This window comes from Rosa rugosa, chromosome 3, assembly GCF_958449725.1.
Source record: "Rosa rugosa chromosome 3, drRosRugo1.1, whole genome shotgun sequence".
In the NCBI taxonomy this organism is placed as follows: domain Eukaryota; kingdom Viridiplantae; phylum Streptophyta; class Magnoliopsida; order Rosales; family Rosaceae; genus Rosa; species Rosa rugosa.
The window spans coordinates 36,040,042-36,048,953 of record NC_084822.1 but is presented as its reverse complement, the minus strand read 5'-3'; the positions used below and the strand labels follow the sequence as shown (position 1 = coordinate 36,048,953).

The following is an 8,912-nucleotide window of genomic DNA, read 5'->3' as shown; positions in this document are numbered from 1 at the left end:
AAGAAAAAGAGAGAGAGAGCAGGCGGTGGAACCTCATACCATACCAACGAAGAAGAAGCCAAACCCAAGTTTGTCATTCTGTCTGCAACAGTATTCCCTTCACGAGAACATGAGAGCAATAAAAGGACATGGATCGGATGTGTGATAAGCAATTTAACCATGCAATACGAAGAGGCCATGGTGGAGAGAAGGAAGAAGAGGTAATGCATGCAAGAACACTAATAGAATCACTCTCAAGCCAAATATAGCGCCAACCAAATTGAAAAGCATAGTCAATCCCAAGAATAACTCCCATTAATTCGGCGAAGAAGGCAGTTTGGTTACCTAGCCCACGACAGAAACCACCAATGTAATGACCATTACTATCTCTAAACACACCACCACAAGCTGCAGGCCCAGGATTACCCTTAGCCAAGCCATCAATATTAAGTTTAACCCATGGAGAGATTGGGGGATGCCATAGAACCAAATAGCTTATTCGCCAGCGCCTAGCATCTACTGATTGGGCAACAAACATATGGCGGCATTTCATTCCTCCACGTTACTCTATGCTAGCGTGGCGTCTCTTATCACCAAATATGTTCAATATGCAACTTTGGGAAAAATGTGGTCATGCGGGAAAATACAAAAAATTTATGTTTGCTCTCGAGGTGAATTTTTGATATAAATGATACAATTGCGATTATTTATGTTGAAGCAATCATATGCTCAAGGGTTATCTAACACTGAGGGATTAAGGGGAATATAAATCATCTGACGATAAGGTTAGTAGACAAATTTGAGATTGTACACCAGACCAAATATTGGCTATAAACCATGGCAGATTAATTGACAAACTCTTGTTTCCACGGCAGATTGAGAAGCAAGAGTTCGGACTGAAGTCAATTAATTGCCCTTGAAGATCAAGTATGCAATGTGTGGTTGTAAATTTCAGTATGACTAAATACAACCTGCTGCTTTCCTCTTTTTTCCTTTCACGCGGTGTTGAATCTCTACTAAATACAACACACAATCTACTTTTGTCTGTCATTTTTACAATTTTTTTTTTTTTGTTTTTTTGTTTTTTTTTTTTGTTACAAGTGGGGCCTAAAAGGCCTAAACAAAACAACAAAAAGAACTAAATGTTAAATCTACTTTTGTCTGTCATTTTTACAATTTTAAATCTATATATCAAAATCTTTTTTTTTTTTTTTTTTACTTTGAAGAAATCATTTTTTTTTCTTAATTATTCAAATTCTAATTGTCGGAGGAAGTAGTTGAATTTAGACCGAAATTCATAATGCAAAGGCTGTAAACCGCCAAAACAGAGGGCAAGTCAGTAATTTGACAGGGTTTTTGGAGTTTCCGGTTTCTGGAGAGACAAGCTTTTCTGAATATGACAATCATTATTGTACTATGGCTTCAGTTTCCTCCACCGATCCAAAGCTCCCAAAGAAAAGCAAATGCACTGAACCAAAATTCCCACTACCCAAAAGCGAATTGTTTGTTGAACCCACATTGCTATAAGTTGCATTTTGTACTATGACTTCAGTTTCCTCCACCGATCCAAAGCTCCCAAAGAAAAGCAAATGCACTGAACCAAAAGCGAATTGTTTGTTGAACCCACATGCACTTTATCGCTGTTTCCATGTTTCAGAGTAAGATTGACAATGTGGGACATTATAGTGGAGCACTTAATCTCTTGTACTAGATTCCCTTCTAAGTTTGGTGTTTACAACCCAAAATCACAGATTTACTGGATTTGGGCTCAATCCCATGGCTGCCAGAGCTCAGAGAGAGAGCTTTGGTAGATCACAGTTGCAGCTTGCATTACCATTCCGCTTATAAATAGCTGACAGAAGTCTCTGGATCATCACACCTCTGCTTATTTACTAGCTTCCTCTTGCTCCCTCTGTTTATACTTCCTCACATAGTCTCATTCTGTTTTCCTTTTCCTTTCCGTTTGTTTTCCTTGTGTGGACCGATCCACTTGAATCACCAAACCTTCCCTTCTTCCCAATCTTATTCTCTCTCTATATTTCAGATCCAATCCTGTGCGCCGTTGCGTTAAATCTCCTCTATTGTTCGTCTGAAGTCCACTAGTGCACACGGGGTTCTACCCATTCGTGCAACAAAGATTGCCAACCGGCCGCCTTTTGGTTGCTGTCTTTGTGGATCTGTTTGGTTTTCCTGTTCTTCAGTTTTTCTTGGGTGCGGCTGTGTATTTGGAATTGGAGAATAATTCTGTGCTCCCAAGCACCTTGGTTTGGTCGATCTGCTGTGGTTCATCCTGCTGCAATTCCTTGTGGCTGCGATTCCTCGACGGCATATGGTGGCTTAGCTAGGCATCAAATAGAGAAAGAGATTTATGCATGAATTTTGGCTTTATAGGGAAGTGGTTATGTACTTATGCAGGTTTTTATTGTTAACTTCTTGAAGAATAACCATTTCCTTCGTTGCTTGCTCATGTTGTCTTGTTGTGGTTTTTGACATTTTACTTGATTATTTTATATTTAGTAACCTCGCCGTATTATTCACCTGAAACATTATTCTTCTGCATGCAGAGACATGTTTAAGTGCCTTTCAGGATCCACTTGATCCAAGCACTGCCTTGGGAGGATTCTCTGGTAACAAATATTCTGAGGTACGTAATGCAGTCATCCTTTCTTTTTGAAAGAAAGATTTATTAACAAAAGAAACGATTACAAAGTCGGGAGAGGCGAGAGCTCACCTCATTTGCCCCTTTTGGGGCAAACCCAGATATCTGTAATTCTGTATATAGTGATTATAGTCCATCCTTCTCTCAGGTATCTGTCTATATGCTAGTTCTATGGTGATCTTCAAATTTCAGGCTTCAGCATTCGTAGTCACCTACCCAGTTAATAATGCATGCAGTTGATGATGTAGGAAATGAGAAAGGGAAGGCACTGGCTTGGGAGAAGGCTTTTATTCAGTTAGCAAAGGTTTGAACACTGTGCAGTGCACATCCTCCGTTGCATTGTTGCTGTTGCCTGTGGGCATTTCAGATTTTATGCAAATATATTGATTTTCTTAGACTTTTATGCTAATGATACTTGATATTGAGATCTGGAGCAAATATGTTTACAGGATGAACTGCTGCCAATGGTGCTGTCTCAGAATCTGAGTCTCTCATTTTCGGCCGAAAGCTCAACTGAGGAAGAATTAAAAAGAGAAAGGACTGCAGATGTTATGACCATATATAATAGTAAGTCCCTGACTTTGATAATTTTACGTTACTCAAGCGATATGCAAGGGATAAATTTCATCATGATATCTTGACCTTACTGCAAACTTTACTATATATACTTGACCTTATACTGAAATAGGCATTTTAATTCTTCTTCTGCTATATCATATCAGGTAAGCTATCTGGTAATGTTCCTGTATATATCTCTGACATAGGGAGATGCACCTCAAATATCTTCTTTTTATACCTCTCGTAGTCTCGTCCAAGGTACGATCTTATCCTTCACTTGAGTACGTCTTCTATTCCTTATGAACATTTTCGATCAGCATGTATTTATATGGTAGTTAGGGTGGAAGAAGATGAGACTGAGACTGGGAAGGGGAAGATAGGCTATGGGAAAGGAGAGATACATGCACTCCACTTGGATATGTGTAGACTGTTTGAAGATAGAACTCATAACATAACATATACTGGGAAATGGGACGAGAGAGAGAGAGATAGAGAAATGCAGATTTATTACATACAGAAAACAGTGGCAATTAGAGTTTTCATCGACATTTGTGTGCTCGTTAATTCAAATTCGTTTAAATTCACACTGATTTCGGTGAGAATTGTTTACTCACACTGATGTCTGTGAGTAATTTTTACTTACTCTTATTATTATGAGTAATTGTTATTCTGTTTTGAAATTCAAAACCTATTAACTTTTTTTTAATTTTAGGGAAAGAATTAAAAAATTATAATTGTCTGTGAGTATAAAACTGTTTAATAAATGTTATTTTGTTATTAGACACAGATAACAGTGAGTAAAACATTTGTTACAGATATCTGTAAGTATAAAGTTGTTTAATAAATGTTATTTTGTTATTACACACAGATGACAGTGAGTAAAACATTTGTTACAGATATCTATAAGTATAAATTTATTTAAGGGCAAATTACTGGTCACACCCTCATCTTTTTGGGATTCGACAGTTCAGTCCCTCATATCGTAATTTTAACAAGTAACTCCTCATACATTCAAATTTCACACAATTTGGTCCAAAATGACCATTTTACCCCTCACTTCCTTATTTTAAAATTTTTTTTTTCTTTTTTCTCCTTCGCTCTCACTTTGTCTCTTCTCTCGCCAACTCGCTGAGCCTCCCCCATCATCCAGCCACCAACTTGACGCCGTGGAAGCTCGATCCGACCATTCCACCCTCCCTCAGCCCCCCTGTCACACCCCCAAACTCGAGACCAATATTGTACTGAAATATGGTACCCGAATTTGGGATGTGAGCCAAACTAAATAAAACTTCCTTTTTGAAAGAAAGTAAAAGACTATATATAGATATACCTGAATAGTACTTTTATTAGAAAACGAAATTGTTAATATATTTACGTAACCAAAGTTAAGCAAAATTCAAATAAGTACAGGTATTCACTTGAAATAGTAGTAGGAAAAACTTTCTTTTATTTAGTAGGTTCATCCCCTTTTTCCCCATGCATCTACTCGTTACCTGAAAACATGAAGGTGTAGCATCATGAGTAACACAGACCCAGTAAGTACAGCTTACATTCTTATACTAATGTGTCTTATAAGAAATCAAAACTGAACAACCAAGTAAAAATGTACCGAGAACCATTTATATGTTCACACCAAATCTTAAATATGTATTTGTATACACACAACAGACACATATATATAAACGATTATAAAACTGGTAATAAATCACATAGTCACATCTCTTTATCGAATCAACAAATACTGTAGCAATAATAGGTGCAAATAACCTCAAAACAATGCATGCTCGATTCTCTTTTCACTTAACACCATAACATGTTAACAATATATCACAGATAGATATTTGATCAAAACAATATAAGTACACTTTTCATTTTAGTGAAATTTCGGATTAACTGGTAACAAATGATAAATCCACGTGTTAGGGTCCATAATACCAAAACACGGGAAAGCCAGGTTGACTGGTAACAATTCATAAATCCACGTGCTAGGGTCCATAATACCAAAGCACGGGAAACCACATGCTAGGGTCCATAATACCAAAGCATGGGTAAGCCGCAGCATACCAGGGTCCAACGTACTATACCCAAGTATGTATACTCAAAGTAAGCAACCTTCCTAAGAGTATAATAGTGCACTATCTGAAGGGACTAGGGCCCAGGCTTAACGTCTCATAACACCAAAACACATTTACCAGTAATTCACTTAAGCACGGGGTTGTAGATAACACCCGGCTTCACAATTGTACTTCTCAGACATAATCAAATTCACAAAATACAAACTTTATAAATTATAGATCATAATATATGTATATGTACACACACATATAGAGACATACATATATTTAGGAATAACCTCATATGAAAACATATGTAGTATAATTATATAACACAAATAAGTAAATTCACTAGCAAACAACATAATTAAAAATAAGCTAATTAAAAATAAGCTTATACATAACTGAAATCAAGTAAAATATGTAATAATAAAGTACAAGCATATAAACAAGCTTACATAAGTAAATATAACTGAAATTGTGTGGACAAATTAATGTATATACATAATTATATATATATATATATATATATATATCTATAATTAAACTTGAAAGTAATTGTGCAATAAAGGTACTGCAAATTAAACTTGAAAGTAAATGTGCAATAAAATAAAGGTACTGTAAATTAGAAGTAGTAAAAGAATATTAGTTAGTAGTCAAAGATTTAGTAGTCCTCTTGTCATAGTATTAGAAATCTTAGTCCGAAGTGTCCATTCGTCAATCAAAATAATAGTACCAAGTACTGTCAACTTTCTGTTTTTATAACTTGTTCAATTCATGTCCGAAATAGTCAAGTGAGGACACCAAGTCATAGGATTTTTCATAAGGAATTCAATGGAATAAGTCATGTAGTCCAGATCAGAGTGATATAGTTCAGAAATGGTAAAAGAACCATAACAGTGCTGAAACCGATATTTTTGAAACTGACCTTTGATGTTTAAGTCTTTACGTACTGTGTATTTTACCATTACTTCTCAAACTTTCCAGAATAAAAGTAGAGGTCCTAAGCTTCAAATTGATATAAAGTTTGTAGAAAATGGATAAGAAATGAGGGAGATATGAATTTGTGAAGTTGTAATGGCGGTATGAGATTTCCAGCGAGTTTAAAAGTTGAAAACTTTGATTAGCCATAACTTCTTCATTTCTTAACCTTTTTTAGTGATTCAAAAGCCTAAACTGAAGGATTTTTCATGAAGAAACTGAAAATATAATTATTTTTGACAAGATTAACTTTTATCAAACACGAAAATATATGACTGCAGCAAAACAGATTCTTTTCCATTTTATCATCGGTTATGCACTTTGATAAATCTTAAAGGCAAAAGAATATAGCAATGTAATCATGTACTTACTTAAGAAACTCAGAGATGGAGTGAATATTTTGATCTTGGATCCAAGCTTGGACTTCTTTGAGAAAAACAAAGGGAGTTTCTTAAAAGAAAAGGATGAAGGATTTGAATCATAAATCCACGTGTTAGGGTCCATAATACGAAAACACGGGAAAGCCAGATTGACTGGTAACAATTCATAAATCCACGTACTAGGGTCCATAATACCAAAGCACGGGAAACCACATGCTAGGGTCCATAATACCAAAGCATGGGTAAGCCGCAGCATACCAGGGTCCAACGTACTATACCCAAGTATGTATACTGAAAGTAAGCAACCTTCCTAAGAGTATAATAGTGCACTATCTGAAGGGACTAGGGCCCAGGCTTAACGTCTCATAACACCAAAACACATTTACCAGTAATTCACTTAAGCACGGGGTTGTAGATAACACCCGGTTTCACAATTGTACTTCTCAGACATAATCAAATTCACAAAATACAATCTTTATAAATTATAGATCATAATATATGTATATGTACACACACATATAGAGACATACATATATTTAGGAATAACCTCATATGAAAACATATGTAGCATAATTATATAACACAAATAAGTAAATTCACTAGCAAACAACATAATTAAAAATAAGCTTATACATAACTGAAATCAAGTAAAATATGTATTAACAAAGTACAAGCATATAAACAAGCTTACATAAGTAAATATAACTGAAATTGTGTGGACAAATAAATATATATACATAATTATATATATATATATATATATATATATATATATATATATATATCTATAATTAAACTTGAAAGTAATTGTGCAATAAAGGTACTGCAAATTAAACTTGAAAGTAAATGTGCAATAAAATAAAGGTACTGTAAATTAGAAGTAGTAAAAGAATATTAGTTAGTAGTCAAAGAGTTAGTAGTCCTCTTTTCATAGTATTAGAAATCTTAGTCCGAAGTGTCCATTCGTCAATCAAAATAATAGTACCAAGTACTGTCAACTTTCTGTTTTTATAACTTGTTCAATTCATGTCCGAAATAGTCAAGTGAGGACACCAAGTCATAGGATTTTTCATAAGGAATTCAATGGAATAAGTCATGTAGTCCAGATCAGAGTGATATAGTTCAGAAATGGTAAAAGAACCATAACAGTGCTGAAACCGATATTTTTGAAACTGACCTTTGATGTTTAAGTCTTTACGTACTGTGTATTTTACCATTACTTCTCAAACTTTCCAGAATAAAAGTTGAGGTCCTAAGCTTCAAATTGATATAAAGTTTGTAGAAAATGGATAAGAAATGAGGGAGATATGAATTTTTGAAGTTGTAATGGCGGTATGAGATTTCCAGCTAGTTTAAAAGTTGAAAACTTTGATTAGCCATAACTTCTTCATTTCTTAACCTTTTTTAGTGATTCAAAAGCCTAAACTGAAGGATTTTTCATGAAGAAACTGAAAATATAATTAGTTTTGACAAGATTAACTTTTATCAAACACGAAAATATATGACTGCAGCAAAACAGATTCTTTTCCATTTTATCATCGGTTATGCACTTTGATAAATCTTAAAGGCAAAAAAATATTGGAATGTATTCATGTACTTACTTAAGAAATTCAGAAGTGAAGTGAAGATTTTGGTCTTGGATCCAAGCTTGGACTTCTTTGAGAAAAACAAAGGGAGCTTCTTAAAAGAAAAGGATGAAGGATTTGTGAGGTGAGTTTTCTCTACAACTAAGACTTCCAAATCAGTTTTGCACTTGATCTTAAGGCTTGAAGGAAAAAAATGATTCAGCTTCATGTTTATAAAGACTAGAAAGATGCATTAAAAATCAATTCTCACTTGACTTGTAAGTCAAAAGTGAGTTGGAAGTCTACAAAGCATTTACAAGGAAATTTCCAAGGAATTTCCAAGAAATGTTATGGTTGTTAGAAAGAAAAATCAGATTAGTTCTTCTAGATGTATTGGCATTTGAATCATGTATACATATATACACATAAATATACACATAGATACACATTTTCTCAAACTAATACGAAGATTGATATGTCATTTCGTAAGATTCAAAATATGTGTTAGCAATAACTAGTACTAAAATGACATGCATCACAAAAATAATATAGGTAATAGTATTGGGCTCAATAACAAATATCGAGTGTACACAAGAAATACGAACTAAGGTATTTTAGTAAGTTCCTAGAACTCTATTATAACTTGTAAGTATAGCATGTGGTATCATCGGTTTCTAAACGGGAAAATAAATGCTTAGAAGATACTTGGATTATTTCTAAGTTTAAGGTATCTTAG

The 8,912-nt window shown here is 34.4% G+C and overlaps 1 protein-coding gene across 12 annotated transcripts in view; it reads left to right on the top strand.

Moving 5' to 3' along the window:
* Positions 1–1,495: 1,495 nt before the first annotated feature.
* LOC133736805 (zinc finger CCCH domain-containing protein 12-like) overlaps positions 1,496–8,912 on the top strand; it is a 34,433-nt gene continuing 27,016 nt past the window's right edge. Inside the window, exons 1-5 of one of the 12 annotated variants that reach the window (XR_009859749.1) lie at positions 1,498–2,623; positions 2,831–2,942; positions 3,088–3,205; positions 3,361–3,454; positions 3,536–7,291. The gene's annotated coding sequence lies outside the window, so the exon portion shown is untranslated. Of the gene's footprint in view, positions 2,624–2,786; positions 2,943–3,087; positions 3,206–3,360; positions 3,455–3,535; positions 7,292–8,912 lie in introns of those variants that run through there. The other 11 variants (XR_009859742.1, XR_009859744.1, XR_009859738.1 and 8 more) reach the window with 11 other exon arrangements.